General features: G+C 43.3%; 1 protein-coding gene across 6 annotated transcripts in view; it reads left to right on the top strand.

The window, feature by feature from the left end:
• Positions 1-17,238, top strand: part of BABAM2 (BRISC and BRCA1 A complex member 2) — a 453,750-nt gene that overhangs the window by 384,074 nt on the left and 52,438 nt on the right. The gene's annotated exons all lie outside the window — the stretch shown is intronic.

The raw sequence follows: 17,238 nt of genomic DNA, 5'->3' as shown, positions 1-17,238 counted from the left end.
ACACCATTGTAAAGCAATTATACTCCAATAAAGATGTTTAAAAAAGGGAAAAAAAAAAGTCTGTATCAGGCACATCTTGCAGCTCCCCTGACCGGAGGCTCAAAGTGCAGCCTGCAGCTGATTACCCGACCGTGAAGAGGTGCGGAGACACTGAGAGTAAACACTCAGAAACTTTTACAGCAATTTGACATTGCTCCGGCATCCGAGCATGATTGTTTTTCTGGTCACTCAGTTTTATTTTATCAGTCTGTGACAGATTGGAAGTTAAAATGAAACACAACAGAAGTAGCCCTTCACCTCAGAGCATTTGCGACCCCCTCTGCAGTACGTCCACTTCCACCTGAGGCCTTGACACAGGAACCCCCGCTCCCCCAATGGCACCCAGCGGCCTGTCTCCCTGCTCTGGTCCTGCAGTCCCAGGAGCCAGTATGGCCTGTCCAACCACTGTATTTCTTGGCTGTAGAGCTCAGCCCCTCGTGAGCAAAACATGGAAGAGGGTGAAGCATCGGCTGGCGCCGCTAACTGGCCTGCCCGAGCGGCCCCTCGTGAACCACGTGGTGTCTGCACGCTGCCTTCTCTGCCACACGCAGGTGAATGTGGCGGCAAAGTAGGTGTCCCTGGACGTGAGAGTTAGCCAGAAACCTCGGGACAGTTCAGCAGTGATGCACATCAGCAAAGCAAGGCCACTGATCTATCTGCTTTTTATTATCCAAAGGAAAATGGCATATTATGAAACACAGAGGAAGAAAATAAAGTCTGAGTAGTAGCGAGGCAGCCTCCCTTCCTCTGAACCCCAGTGCGTTTAATGCACCCTCCCACTTCAGGACTTCTCATTCTATAGTGTGATTATCTTGTTTACTGACTTTTCCGAGTGGTGAGCTCTTTAGGGCAGAGTACATTTTTGCTTCATCTCGAAAGCCGCTGCCCTTTGCACAGGGCTAGTGCAGGTAGGGCAACTCGGAGTCTTTATAACTAAATGTACAAACTCGCATACTCTTTTCTTATTTGACTTGTAATAATGCATGTGGTCCTACTCTCATACCAAATCATAACTGATTTTTAAATAGTTAAAAAACCCCATAGGTCATTCTGTGCCGTGCTAAAAGATGCCGTAACTCTCACCGGTCAAGAGCCCCATGGTCGGGAATGCTCACGGCCACCGTCTCTGAGTTTCAGACAGGCAGCTCTCTCTTCTCTTTTGTACAAGTCTTAAAACTTCCCTGCACTTTAAACCAAATACATACACATGTACATACATATATTTAGATAGAGGTGTGTGTGTGCACATATAAAAAATGGTACCTCTTGGTAAAGCATTCCTCTAGACCTGGGGTTCCCACACCTTTCCTCTGGATCCATATCGGTGCCTACTCAGGGCACCCCCTTTGCAGATTCTAGTTTAATTTTTGCATGAGCTAGAGGTAAGTGATGACTTAGCAAGTTGAACATTGAAAGAATCAAACCTATTTCTCCATTCAACCCATTAGTAACATACCTAAAGTGAACCCTTTGGCTTATAGAAACAAAGATAATTCCATCATAGAGAGTACTGGTAAAGAGTCAAGAATAAGGTGGGGTGGGTGAGAATGGCCATTTTACAGTAAGAGTGCAGGCAGGCTGAATGAGAAGGGATTAGCTGTTGAGTCCACATCAGGCTCTGCTAAGGTGTGACCAGGTTTAAGGTACTTTATGTCAAAGCCCTTTGGATCTTCCCTTTTTTTTTTATTCCTAATCTGATGCTTTTCATCTGTCTTCAACGCTCTGTGTATATGAGCTTCAGCTTCTGTGTTCATAACCTTAGTCTTAACTGGAGCCTGATGGGCTGTACCACACCCACCATCTTAAGAAGGAAAACCTATGTAGGCCTTCCCTGAGCTGCCCACACCAGCATGTAAGAATTGTACTTTTATCCAGGAGACCTTGGTTAGTCCCTATAGGCTAGAACAGGGGGTAGAATTAAGGTAATTAAGCTGGCACCAATGTGTAGGACAGGTAGAGAAGCAATTCCTGGCTGCTGAGAAAGCTTATTGAATTAGTTCAGGTGTGAATTGATTAGTATTTGGAGCTGACCTAAAAGGGTTGGCATGGGAGGCCTAATGCAGTTGTTCTTAGGCTTAACCAAAAGTACATTCAGCTGTGTAAAGTGGACTGATACTTTGAAACATATACATTCCCACTTCTGTTTGTCCACGATGGAAGTAGATGCGCCTCGAGCCCCACCAGTCCCCTCCCGGTGGGACAGCGCCTTGTGCACAGTCCTCTCCAGGACGAGCTGCCAACAGTGAGCCTTACCAGAAATGGAAGCAGCAGGATGAAGAGTCAGAGTGGACCCAGAGGTCCTGAGCTTGGTCGAATATTAGACCCAGTCTGTGAGGGTGAGCGAGGAACGAGCTTACGGCTTTTATTTCAGACATGTGGCGTGATTCTTCCCCTGCCGATAGCAGAACATCCTGACGATGTCAGAACCAGGGGTTTAAAATCTGAAGAAAGACTTGAATTCAAGGTCCAGCTCTGTCACATAACTGGAATTCTCAATGAGCTTCCTTCTGTTCCTGAGTCTCAGTGTTCTCACCTGTGAATGGGGTAATACGCCCCCTTGAACATCACAGATGAGACGATATATATGAAAACAGTTAAACCAAAAAGCTTGTATTATGACATTCACCAGGCCTCTGGGATTATCAGACTGTAAAGGTGAACAGTCAGAGAAGGATGTGGAGATTTTGAAAGCATCAGAGGGTATTGAGAGACTGGGCTTTCTGGAACTTTCTAAAGGAGGAAGGCTGAGGGCCAAGCCTCCAGGGTTAATAGTCCCTCACCTGGGCTTTGTGAGGGGCTGTTACTCGAATGGAGAAAAGAAGACAGTAAACATTTTAAAAGGAAGGGAAGTACAGATCAATACGGTGTCGTGGAAATCATGGGAGAAGAACAGAACCGAGCAACAGCGTCAAATGCCATTAAAACCCCATAGATGTGACCATAAAATACTTTCCCAATCAAAAGGAAGAAAACAAGGAAATCAAAGCATCAAAAATAAAAATTCTTAAAAGTCTGAGCTCATGGTACCCAGGGGAATAACTCGTAAGTTCTGGACAAACAACACATCCTGTCCCTCCTCTAGGTCTGTCGTGGCCGTGCGGGTCAGTCTCAGACCTCTGTGCGCTTTCTGATTCATGGCCAGAGAACGTGGCTTGCCCGTGACAACCCCTGGCTGAGATGGCAGATGAGCCAAAATGCCCCTGAGTAGAAACTCCTTCCAGAATGTCAGAAACAAGCAGTAAATCTAATTTGTAGCACTTGTGGTAGAAAGAACACGGGCTTCAGACCCAGACGGCCCAGGGCTAAGCCTGGCCCCATCTCTTCCTCACGGCTGGCTAAGCCTGGCCCCATCTCTTCCTCACGGCTGCCGGAAAGCGCTTGGGCTTGCCACGCGCATGGCCTTACTCCCTAGTAAAAAGGGGCAAGAGAGAACCGTGTGGCAGGAAGCACCCAGCACGTTGCAGGTATTCAGCAAATGTTGACTTCCTTCCTTTTTCTTAGCATTTAAAAAGAAAAAGAAAGAAAGAAAGAAACCAAGGAATGGAACACAAAAATTAAAACCACCATGCCTAATTTTTAGCAAGAGATTTTTCAGAGTTGGGTTAAGAGAGAACCCAGAGTCATACTGTAAAAGCAGCCTTGGTAGCTGCGGTTACTTTCCTCCTACAGGGAGATTTGCCAGGTCACAAGGGGCGTCAGACAGTGAGGCTCGCTGGATGCGGGATCAAGACCTGGGGTTCTGTGTCAGCTGCCCAGGCAGCTCACCACTCTGTACCACAGGCTCCTCAGTTACCAGATGGATAGATGGTTTCCAAGGCCCCTTTCTGAACTGTGATTTAACAAGTATGTCCTCTGTTGTGATAAGACATGGAGAGTTTTAAGTATCTCACCTGCCTAGCTCAGCTCTGCCCTGAAAGCATATCTGTCAAAAAACACAGCCAAAAGGAAGGGAATAGACCAAAGAGGTCTCACTCAGTCCGTGTGTTTCACTCACAGGGACCTCAGGCCTGACTCTTACACCTGCCAATAAGTTTGGTGCACTAGTTCCGTAGTTCCTAGCAGCTTAACTGTCCAGAGAAGGTCTGTGGTATATAGGTATAGCCTAACCTATAGCCTGAGCCGGGAGATGGGGGCAGAGGGAACCAAGAAACTATAGACAGCAGACGCTAGACGCTTAGACACACTTGTGTCGTTCAGCCTGATGTCATGGCTGTATGGCCCACTCTGAGAGCTAATGTTCATAATTGCGACTTTGAGTCATTTAAAGGGGGATATGGGGCTTTCCTGGTGGCACAGTGGTTAAGAACCCTCCTGCCAATGCAGGGGACACAGGTTCAAGCCCTGGTCCGGGAAGATCCCACATGCCACGGAGCAACTAAGCCCGCGCGCCTAGAGCCTACGCTCCACAACAAGAGAAGCCGCCGCAATGAGAAACCTGCTCGCCGCAACTAGAGAAAGCCCGTGCGCAGCAACAAAGACCCAGCTCAGCCAAAAATAAATAAATTTATTTAAAAAAAATAAAGGAGGATATGGAAGAAGTAAATGTGAAGGCTGCTTTAGAAAGATTTCAATCAAAAACAATAAAAAGGAAGAAAAACGTTTTGGAGCTTCCAGTTATTGAGTGCAAATATGCTTCTCTTAGGAGAACGGTGATCCAATACCTTTGCTTGAACATGATCTTATTCCTTTACATTTGGATGTACAAGTTAAGCAACTCAAGTCAAGGGTTTGCCTCAACACGCTCACCTTGTGTTTCACAATGTATTCTCTTTAATTCAAGTTAGGAGAATATGACAGTTTAAAAACATCATTTTAGACAGCGATCATACTTTCATCTGAAGTGAAATTTCTCAGTGGAGTTGCTATCAAGGAAGAGCATGAATTAATTTCCATTCTCCTACTGTATCCCCAGCCCTTCTCACAGAAGAAATAATGAGTAAGGAGATGGCCAGAAAACAACTAAACAAAAACTTGGATAATTCACGGACCAAATAGGAATCTTGAAATATACAAAGATTGATTACATTTCTGGTCTTTTTTATCCAAGCACAAAGGAAAACTGACCAAGTTTTCATCAGGCTTTCCCTCTGTTCAAATGTTTTCTAGTCTCTGGTCAACTTTTGCTGCAAAACCCATTTGACCTTACATCCTCCAGAGCTATGATTTTTTTTTTTTTAGTTTGAAGGAAGAAGATTATAGAATTAAAAATGAAGAGTTCCTAAAGACTCCTGAATTTGCCCCACATGAAATGATGGGCAGAACTAACTTGGAAGCTTAATTGAAAGAACCTGGCTACCTTTAATCTATGGGTTGTATTTTCTCAGCTGGGAGTCAGGTTAGAAAAAGAAATTATATAGACTCAGGTCTGTTTGTTTTAATTGCTTCTAAGAGAAAAGTGAGTAATAATAAGTATCATTTATGAATATCTTCTATGTGCCAAGTGTTCTATGTATATTCATTATGTCACGTAAACCACCCAACAGTCTTGCAAGGTAGGTATTATCCCATTTTAAAGATGAGAAAACCTAGACTCAGAGAGTTTAATAAGTTGCCTGAGGTCACTCAGGTCATAACCAGTAGACTAGGAATCAAGCCCAGATCTGTCAAATTCCAAAGATCGTATTCTTTCCACTGTACCACCCTGTTCTTACATTCCTTTAGGCTCCAACCTTTATTTATTGAGCACTTTCTATGTGCCAGATGTTGTACCACCTGCTTTACTTTCAACCTGGAGATTGGAGTTTTTCCAGTTTTATGGATGAGGAAAGAAGCTCAGTTAATCTACCAACGTGATACAACCTCTCAGTGGAACCTAGGTTGCCACCTCCAGAGCACATGTTCTTCACGTGACAATTCAGCCTCACCGAGATAAGCTCTTTCCTGTCCTTCTCACCAGATGGAACTGAACCTAAAGCAACCAAAGAATGGAATGGCTTATCTTTAAACGTTTCCATAACCACCTAATCTAGCGGGTCAGACATTTTCCTGTAATTTTGATACCCCAGCACAGTATAAATCTGGAGTGGAGGATGTTTGGCATGTGTAATACACAAATAAAAAATAAGTTCATGTAGGTTTCTGCATAGGGGAATGACATGGTGACCAGGATTTTAACCCTGTCTTATGAGGAAACACAAAATCACTCTTGAGGGGCCTGGTTTCCAAGCACTGACACGTATTTAACCTAAGCTATGTCCCACCCCAATCTTACACCCAATCCCAAATCTCAGGCCCCACAGTAAGGATTGTCCGCCTAGAAAGGTAGAGTTGTTTGAGAGAAAACGGAAGACTCCTGTAAATCGGTTACAGGCCATCCTCAGGCTTGCCACACAGGGCCTCCCTTTGACTGTAAGGGATGCACTAGTAAGTCTTAGGGGATGTTTTGGAAAGAGGAATCAGTTCCCAAGCTGAGACGTGAATGACTGCGCTCCTCTAATAATAAATAATAACATTTTTGATTTATGTGTTATACCTTCCAAAACATTCTCCATTCTAGAAGATTTCTACCATGTTGGGGGTATTTAAATTACAGGACAATTTCTGACCCGCCAGAGTGGGTGGTATGGGATATCTCCCCTAGAAATGTTCAAGGCTAGCAGTGCCCACGCAAGAAAATCCACCCTCCTTTGCTTTGTGCTCACGACTTTCCACAGTTTGGCGTCTGTATCCAGAGCCTCTCTGCACTGGCATCCTGTCCTCTGGGCCGGTATTCCCTCTACCCTGATCACCCGCATTCCCTCACTCTCCTTTGCTGTGACTGCTCGACACTGTTCCCTCTGCCTGGAATTCCCTCACCTTTCTCTCTCCCTTCCCCGTCATAACCCTCCCACTGCAACTGCCTGTCTGAATCCTGGTCGTCTTTCAAGGCCCTGCTTATCTAACAAGCCTTCTAGAAGCCCTTAGATGGACTATCTTTCCACCCCACACCGCAGGCAGTTACTATCTCTATTATAACCCTCACCATCGCTTCCCTGCCTGAGTAGAGTGACGGTCAAGTGCATGCTGGTGTTGTCCTGTCAGGGGGAGGACCGGGCTTTGGTCAGCTTGGCCTCCCTAGAGCCGGCTCAGAGTAGTTGCTCCACGAATGCTCGTCAAATTAGATACTTGTTGCTGTTTTCTCTAGGATATAAAGCTCGTAGCCAGACCCTTTCAAAAATAAAAATAACTAGATTCGTTTCAAAATTTCTTTTCTTCATAAAGCCAAGTTAGTCGTCCTTCACTTTGGAGAGTCTCAGTATTTGCAAATTTGTGCCTGGTAGGATGTTCTAATCTTTAAAGACTGGAATTTAAATGGACCAGTGTCGGTCCTGCTACTTTTAAAAATTTTGTCCTTTCCTTCTAATCATTTGCATTTGGTACATCATCCATGAATTTTTGAAATTAAAAGCCGATGACTCTTTAAAGAATTTGCCCAGCTTTTAAATACCAAGGATTTTGCATTTGAATATATTTTAATTTATTTAAGAATTATTTTAATCAAATTCTTCCTTAATTTAGCCAGATTTCTGTTTTAATCCTCCCAGGCCAGGACTTTATTTATTGTGACTACATTCTTTTAAAGATAGAAGTTTAAACAGTATTAAATGCTGTTTATGGTGTTCTCTCTTGCTAGATTTTTTTCTGCATCTCATAGAAACACGTTTCCTTGTTTTGTTGTTGTTGTTTTTTGGTTTGTTTGTTTGTTTGCGGTAAGCGGGCCTCTTACTGTTGTGGTCTCTCCCGTTGCGGAGCACAGGCTCCGGATGTGCAGGCTCAGCGGCCATGGCTCACGGGCCCAGCCACTCCACAGCATGTGGGATCTTCCCGGACCGGGGCACGAACCCGTGTGCCCTGCATCGGCAGGCGGGCTCTCAACCACTGCGCCACCAGGGAAGCCCCACATGTTTCCTTTCTTACATGTCTAGTGCAGTCAACATCTCCTCACTTTTATGATCTCTGCCAGTCAGTCCCTAGATACACAGCGACTAATTGCTGTGTGTCTAGCCCAGTGTTCACATGTGGAGGATATAAAATAACAAGAACACTTCATTGTTAGCAGTTCAGCCGAGGCTGGGCTATGGGGATGTGGAGGATGGAGAACTCAGTGAGTGACAGAGCAGGCAAGAGAGGTGTCCTGGAAGAAGGTCACAGAAGCAAGAGCAGGTTGAAGGGACTGAACAAGAAGCCAGGACTGAGGAAATACCAGGATTCACAGGATCCAAAAGGGATGCAACCGCAGGGGACACAGAAACCAGGTGGCATTGCAGGAAGCACGAAGCATAACCTACCATCCATTTCCAGGAAGCATGGGTCCTCAGGTGTAGCATGGGGCCTGCAACATGGGATGTGCTCACAAAACGTGTGATGGGTGAGGGAATGGATGAACCAGGGAAAGCAGACAGAGAAGCACTGGGGTAGGGAAGGCTTCTCATGCTGGAGACCCCTTGGTCCTGACCTCAGCCACTGGTTTTCTCCTTTTCTCCTGGTGAGGACAGCCCCGAGGGGGCCTTGTTCAGGAGTATGAGCTGGACGCATGCAGAGTTCTAGGACAGAGGCATTTCCTACAAGTTGAGTCTTGATGAGAAGAAACCCAGATAAACCCAGAAAAGGGAGGAGGGCCCTCCAGGAAGGGAGAGCAGCTTGGCCACGAGCTTCCAAGGCCAGCGTCAGCTCCCTTCATCTTTGCATCACCTGTTGCTCTCCGCATGTACCAAGGTGAGGGCAGTGGTGGAAAAGAAAGCATGATTGATAAAAGAGGGCAGGTTATGGCTTTTCTAAATTGAATATATACAATACCAAAAGAGCCAAATAAAAAAGGAAAATTGTTATGTCTACACAGTATCGAAGCTTTACCGACTTCTTTCCTCTCTACGGAGTATCCCCCAGACTCCCATTCTGATTCAGCTTTTAACCTTCTAGAACTGACTCAAAGTGCATGTCATCTGCAGAGCTTCCACCTCAAGCAGGGTCCCCCTTCCTCTGCATGGACACCATGTTCACGCCTCAGCCGTTGTCCGATGTGCTTCACTGTGGGAGCTTCTCCCCCTTTCTCGGGCCTCCTGTTCCCGCCCATGCTCAGGGCATGGACGCCTTCGTTCTCCCTGGCACGCTACCTTCCACTCAGTAAATTTGGGAGAAAAGAAGGGACCCAGCTGACCAGCTGATTTGCCAACCTGACAGTGTTCTCGTGAGAGAATGTACATCTTCTTAGTGCCTGTATAAGCTGTAGTCCAGTTTTATGCAGTTTTCTTCTGTGCTTTTTATTTTTCTTTGCAACTGTGGTGTTCTTTTTCCCATGAAGACCATTCAGCTTTCCTGACCCTCTTAGTTTTATAAATGCTCTCATTTTTAAAAATAGTATTTATTTGAATATATATATATGTATATATATATATATATATATACATGAGGAACATATAAAACATACCTATGTACTTTAGAAACTAATAAAACACCACCAGGACTTCCCCAGTGATGCAGTGGTTAAGAAGCCGCCTGCCAAAGCAGGGGACATGGGTTCGATCCCTGGTCCGGGAAGATCCCACATGCCACGCAGCAACTAAGCCCGTGAGCCACAACTACTGAGCCTGCGCTCTAGAGCCCGAGTGCCTAGAGCCTGTGCTCCACAACAAGAGAAGCCACCACAATAAGAAGCCCGCGCACCGCAACGAAGAGTAGCCCCCGCTCGCCGCAACTAGAGAAAGCCTGTGCGCAGCAACGAAGACCCAATGCAGCCAAAAATAAATAAAATTAAATCTTAAAAAAAAACACACCACCGACTTCAGAAATGGAACATAACACCAGTATCCTAGAAGCCCTAAGCGTGTCCTTCTCAGAAGTAACCACTACCCTCAATTTTATGTCAGCTGTGCCCTTGATTTTCTTAATAGTTCTATCACCTAACATATGTCCATAAACAATATATCATGAAATTTTCCTGTTTTTGAACTTTATGTAAATGGAATCATGTTGACTGTTTTCTGCTGCTATGAACATATGTCTTTGCTTTTTGAAAATCTTTTAAAAATTATAAATATTTAAAGCCTACTCAAGTATATAAAAAGTACAAAAACAAATACTGTGTATCCACCTTAGCCAAATCTCAGTATTTTGATATAAGTGCTTCTGGTTTGGTTTTGTTTTGTTTTTAAAGAAAGAGCACATTATCAAATTGGTTGCAGCTCCCTGAGTAACCCTCCCTGATGCATTCCTGTCCCTCTCTCCTTCCCCATTACCCCCAGAGGGAACTACTATCCTTAATTTGGTGTTTACCATTCCTGTGCACACTTTTATGCTTTTTACCACATAGACATTCATAAACAGTGTGTAATAATGTATGCATGTTTTTGGACTTTGTAAGTATATACTTAACAATGTTCATCTATAAATTGCTTTTTTCACTGAACATTATGTTCTTGAGATTTATCTATGTTGATACATGTAGGCCTAGCTCATTTGTTTAAACAGCTATAAGGTCTTCCATTGAGGAATGTACCACAGTCTCCAGTTGATGGACATTTGAAGATGTTTCCAATTTTTGTTATCACAAACATTGCTACAGCAAACCTTCTCCTAACTACCTTCTTATGCACATGCGGCAGTATTTTAGGAGTAGGAATGTTGAGTTATGAAGTATGTACATCTTCGCTTTTACTGTACAAGAGGTTATAGAAATTGACATTTGCATCATCAGTGATGAGAAATCCCAGTGTTCCACTTCCTTGACAACAGTTGAGGATTGTTGGGATTTAAAATCTTTGCCAATCTAATGGGTATGAAGTGGAATCTCCTGGAAGCTTTCATTTTGCGTTTCCCTTAAATGCTCCTTTCCTTTAGTTCAGCAGGCATTTAGCAATGTGGCATGCTGTGTGCTGAGTGGCCCCAACCCTAGGAGTGCTCAGTCTTTGCGGTGGTTCCTACCTGGCGAGGCATATCAGAGTCACTTAAGGTGCATTTTCAGGAACCAGAGGTCTGAGGTGGGGCCCAGGCATCTACAACGTTAATTCCAGGGCGATGCCGATGCTCACGTCCAGTTGAGAAGCTCCGAGCTCGTGGCGGGAGAAGCCTAATTCAGCCTGGGTGCGTTTGTGCGGGCAGGTGTGAGAACCTGGCTCTTCCTGGGCCAGCGCTATGGCATCCCTTTCATCTTGAGATTCTTCTTACAGTTTTATTTGATTGGCTCATTGGGTGTTGAAATGATTAATTTGTATCTATTGATAGAAAGTACCTCAAAAGCAAATGCTAAACACAATGTAAGCAGAGGCCGGATTTCCTATAACTTCACCTGTCTGGGGCAGCTGTAAACTCGGAAGGAAACAAACAAAAGCAAGAGAAGGAAGAGGAGGAGACAGTCTCTGAACTCAGAACAGTGCCTGAGGAAAGCGACCCCGAGCTCACACAGCATCACTTCATATCGTGCAGCCCCTGATCCACGCCGGGTCCTGGTCCTAGGGACGGATAGGCAGCCGTACCTGACTCTTCAGAAGCTGAGATACATGTGGGATGAAGTAGACAAAAGGCAAAGAGAAGAGGCAAGAAAGAGAGACCATATTGAGACCGAGTTGGCCTTGGTGAGAAGTGGCAAAGGAAAGAGAGCTGGCTAGGAAAAGGCAACAGAAATAAATAGAGAAAGTTCGTGGTCGGGGGCAAGCAGCATGCACATCCCAGTAGCCCTGGGGACCTCGGTACCACACTAAAGGCACATCGACTCTTTAACAGAGGATGGTTTGGGGGGGTCTGGTAGGGAGTATTTGTGAAAGAGCAAGCGAAGTCTTCTTAACACTTGAGACTCTTGTGTATAATGGTCTTTTCATGTGTTCTCTGTCATCGAGAAAAGGCTAAATTATTTTCAGTATGTTATATTTACTGAGATGTGAAAGTCTGTACAAAGTTTAGAAAGATATCCATCAAAATAGTTAAAATTAAACACTGAAAATTTATGCTGTAGTTAGAAATTTCACATGTATGGAAGAGTGTATAAAGCCAGATTAAAAAAAAAAAAAAACTAAGGAAAAGGATGAGTAGGGGGAGAGAAGGAATGTTTATTTAGTACCTGCTCTTTTTTTGTTCAGTTCTTTCAACAATGCTATAAGAATTATTATCCTCATTTTGCAGATGAGAAAATCAAGATTCAAAGAGATGAAATATTTTGCCTATGGTCTCACCGCTAATAAATGAATGAGGCTAGCAATTGAACCCATTTTTATCTGACTCCAAAGGCTGTAGGTACCTTTTTCCATCATACCGTGCTGTCACCTCCCATATTAGGATTTTTAGCGTTTACAGCAAAATTCAAGAAACTTCAGGCTTTAGTTTGGTAATACTAGTAAAACCCCAAAGGTAATCTGTTTACGTGATCAAATCAGTAAAAGATAGTGAAAAATTGAAACCAGTTTAATAAAATGTGGTTAATATTTAGTCTCCTTGGTCACTTAAATGGAAGGCAGTGATAGTAAAAGGAGACACCATTTGATTTTTAATGCCTTGAGTAGGGACACTTCTGAATTGGAAAACTTGACTTTTATATTTCTTGTAGGCAATGTATGGTATTTAACTTCCTAGTGGTTAGAATCTGTGCGTCTCAGAGGTTTAGCGTGTGGTTAGTAAGATCGGGGTGGTCAGTAAATAAACGGCAGCTTCCCTAATTGGTTGTGTGCCCACTGTGGGGGCAGCCTGGGAATGAGACGTGTACAAACTACCTTTAGGAAGAATTGACCTCAGTGGGAATCATCTTTGGAAGGGAAGTTTACAGCCATTCAACGTGGGGTTAAAACTATCTCCTAATGAGGCTTCGAGGAACCAGAGGGGCCTGAGAGGACTGGAAGTGGCAATGGGACCATCACCACCACAGAGTGACTCCGTGAGCATCTTCCCTGCTAACCCAAGAACACAAGAATATAGAGTTTGGAAGGTTTGGAGAAATGAAATAATGGCTGACTTGTGAATAATGACGAAAATATTTGATGATGTGACTCCCAGGGAAGCAATTATGGTTAACCCCTCGTTTGTTTGGCATTTTCAAGGATTGAACTGTCCCACATAACTGAATTTTCCAGACAACTAAAACTTTCCTATTTATGCGCCTTGAATGTTTTTAACCATGCTTGGTGGAAATGTTTCTGAAATAGATTATACAATTATCCTGCCTCCTTGAACAGAAGCTGCAAGAAATAACATTTCCTTTAGTTGCCTTTGACTGCAGGTCTGAGAAGACCTGATTAAATAGGTTTAAATAGTTAGGGCTTGTAATCATCTCACATAACAAGAAATCCAGAGCTGGGCAGTACCAGAGAATGATGAATTCTCAGCTCAGTGATGTCAGACTGACTTTCCAAAAGCTCATGGTCATGAGATGGGTGCACAGCTCCAAGTCCCAAGATCTCACGTGATAAGATCTAGGCAAGAATGAAATGGGGGCTTCTCCGTACATGTGTCTTTAATTAGAGAGGAAAATATTTCTCAGAAGACCCCTGGCCAACTTCCCCTCAGGTCCCATTGGCAGGACTGAGTCACATTTCTATACCTTGGTTTTATGGGAAGTCTGAGGGAGTGAATACCCAGCACTCTTCGACTATGGGGTGGGAGGAGGGCTCTGCCCGTAAAAAAGAAGGATGGAGAATGGCTGTTGGGTAAGCAACCAAGAGTGCTGGCCATATTACCGAGATTGGGAGTGGACGTCACTATGTATGGTTACAGCTTGAGGGACAGTGGAGCTTTTTGCTCCTACACTGAATCACCCCAGACTCGGCTGCTTTTTGATTTCCTAAGTCTGCTTTTAGTTAGTATTCTCTCTCCTTGCTTTATGCCAGACTGCTAATTATCACTACTTGGTGTTAATGTCCCTTGCCCTAATCTTGCCATCATTAGATTTTTTTTTTTTTCTGGAAAAACCATATGATCAAACTTGTTAGAACTATGCCTGAAATGTTGAGTGAGTATCTGGCAGCTGTCCTGTGGGTCAGATACACAGTGTGGCCTTTCTTTTGGCTGTTCAGTGTCACTTTTCCATTGTTGAGGTTTTGGGGGAAGTGAGCAGTTTTTAGAGAGTCTTATGAACTTAGATAAATCTAATGAAGTCTTCTTCTGGTGCAAGGATGGGCACATAGGGGCAGTTACGCTTGTTTACTAGAGAAGGTAAAACTGTCGGAACTTCAGCATGGTTTAGAGAGAGGCAGCAGAGTTTATCAGTGCGTTCAGCTCCCTCTCAAAGCTGCACGGAGGGTGGTTGCTTGGACAGCACCACCAGCTCTGGGACTGTGACCAGTGGAACCTGTTACTGCAGCCACTGTCCAGTATGAGGCAAGCTGGTGCAGAACTTAATTGTTCCTGCCTTCTGCCAGGGTGTCAGAGCCCCGTGAGTGACTCCTGTGAAATGCCCAGGTTGAGCAGAATTAGCAGTGTTTGGATGTGACTTGTTTCGACAAGTTCTTGAAGAAAGTAATGCTTCAGAAATGGTTATTGAAATTATACTGAACAGGTGGGGACCATGCCTTCTTTGACTCGAGAGCTGACCAAAATTCAGTCTCTGTATACAGAAAGAAGGAAATAGGAAGCAGTTGTGAACATTATACTGACAGCGAGTAACTGAACCAAATGGAATGGTTCTACTCTGGGAATCAAACCCGAGCTAGTAGACAGGTTGGGTTCTAAGGAAGCAAAGGTTAAAATGTTCAGATTTGACATGGCTGAGATGATGAGCCCAAACTGCTTAGAACCTTGGGAGTTCCATAAAGCAAGTTAGCTGTTTGAAGGCCCACCAGTCATTATTTTACTATGCATCAGAAAATCATGACTTAGCCTATAGGCAAAATCTGAAGTGTCAGAAACATTCGGGGATAAGGAAAACAAGTTTTAGTTTTTTTAAAATTTTGACTAATTGGTACCATTCAAATCATTCTTCTAAGAAAAATGCAAAGTATTTCTCATAAATCGTTTATTTATTCACTCCTTCTTATGCATAGAACATTTTTAAAGAAGCCATCCTTTTAGTGACTGCTGACTGGTCCAGGCAGGATATACCCTAGTTAAGCTGAGCAAGGTATTTATATTTTTCTAATTTTATTTTCTCATATGTGAATTAATATGTGGATTACCGACTTTACCTTTGAGGGACTCTGACCAGTCCTGCCCCCGCTACAGCCACTGTGCCCCCTGTAGCCACTGTGTTTGAATTTTAATATTGACTTCAAAAAAGCTTCCAGCAACTCATTTTCTAGAAAACAAAATAACAGGAACAAAAAATATAATGCATTTCAAAGCTCCAAAAAGCTGGTAGCTTGAGAATCATGAAGCCTATGGTATTATCTGTATTGCTGGGATACTGAAGGGTGACTGTTCTTACTTTGAATTTGTATATTATTGCCATTGAATTTTATTATTTGAAATTATTGCTGTTTTGAAGGGAAGCTTGCATGTTAAACACTTTTCACCAGTGCTATTGCTGTTGCTTTGGGGGTTCATCTGAATCTCATTTTAATGTGTGGAAACTTATAAACATAGTTGAAATCAAAGGAAAGAATATGTGAATAGGCATTTTTCTAAAATTAATGAGAGGAAATGAAATGAGTGATCAGAAAAGAGATAAACAGTTTTAGAAAACGATATTTATTCAAAGTGACTGAAGACAGGACTTCCCTGGTGGTCCAGTGGCTAAGACTCCACTCTTCCATTCCAAGGGGTGCGGGTTCGATCCCTGGTCGGGGAAGTAAGATCCCACATGCCACATGGGGCAGCCAAGAAAATGTAAAAAAAAAAAAAAAGAAAAAACAAAAAACACTCAAAAAGACCGAAGACATTACAGATGAAGCTCTGTAAGATGAAGGGATTCCAAAGGGTTTTCTGAATGCAATGACTTATCGTTTGAATTGCTCTGTTTTTCATGTTTTGTATTATTCCTATATGTTACCACATCTTTGCTTTGGCACAAATAGACATGTATTGAAACTGCATTGAGGCACTTGGAAAATGTGATTAAAGAGTAGACATTCAAAATCTTGCCACTTTTCTTTGGTCGTGGTGTGATTCATTTGTCAGAAACCCCCTGCAGCACTGAGTCAGAGTCAGATATACTTAGACGTCTAAGAGGCCTTACCAACTGGACAGTTTTTTAAGTTTGCTGCAAGCCTAACTTCCTTCAAGAAATCGTTCTGGGTACTTAGTGGGCCTGATCCAAGTCAAATGTCGCCCTCACTGACATGGTGATACATGTATAACTATCTAGTACGTATTTTTCTGTCGTGTATTTGCCTCATGGAGCCGAAAAGTTGAAGCCGATACCTCCTTCACAGGGGAGACCTTAGCTTACTAAATTGTAATTTTGACGTAGTGAGTGTGTTGTGAGCAGGTGATACCAGTAAACCCAAGAGCAGGTGGCAATGTGACCAGTAGAAGGAGCTTAGGATTTAAATCATAGGACTAGACTTGAGTCCTGTGTCTGCGTAGCTATGGCCTGAGCAAATTAATAAACCTCTCGGAGTCTGTTCATCTGTTAAATGCAGCTGGTAAAAATAATGTCTGCTTCAAGGAGTTATAAGTATCAAATCAGATAAAGTATATAAAGGTACTCTGCAAAGCTATAAAAGTCTATACACATTTTTCTTATTATTTTTTGTAAATTAATTAACGTGCCTGTTCTGTGTCCTTCAAGTACGTAACATTTACAGAAATACATATTAATATGCCTTGAGGCATGTGCCATTGAAACAGTCTGCATTTTTAATGATGGTTTGCCTCAACTGAAAGCAGGAAGTCATTTTTTTAAATTGTTTATTTGGCTGCGCCAGGTCTTAGTTGCAGCACACGGGATCTTCATTGCTACGTGTAGGATCTTTAGTTGCAGCATGCAGGATCCCTGGTGGTCCAGTGGTTAAGACTCCACGCTCCCAATGCAGGGTGCCCGGGTTCGCTCCCTGGTTGGGGAACTAGATCCCACATGCATGCCACAACTGAAGATCCCGCATGCCGCAACTAAAGGAAGTCATTTTATTTTTAAAAATTGAGTTAAAGGATCCCAAAATGAACAAATAAAGCACATAATACTTGTTAACAGCAAATATTAGAATCAGTCTATACTGCAACAGTAGACATATGTAGTCCCTGTTGCATTCCATTAAGGAGCTCCTACTGGTTTAGGAGATATATATGGTAACACATATGGAAGAATGTAAAACTGCTGAGTATCAAAATTCACTGCTTGATTGGAAGTAAGTGATAACGTTTTTC

The sequence above is a fragment of the Tursiops truncatus genome, chromosome 14, assembly GCF_011762595.2.
Source record: "Tursiops truncatus isolate mTurTru1 chromosome 14, mTurTru1.mat.Y, whole genome shotgun sequence".
Classification (NCBI taxonomy): Eukaryota; Metazoa; Chordata; class Mammalia; order Artiodactyla; family Delphinidae; genus Tursiops; species Tursiops truncatus.
The sequence above is the reverse complement of the archived record's forward strand: the minus strand, read 5'-3'. Positions and strand labels throughout refer to the sequence as shown.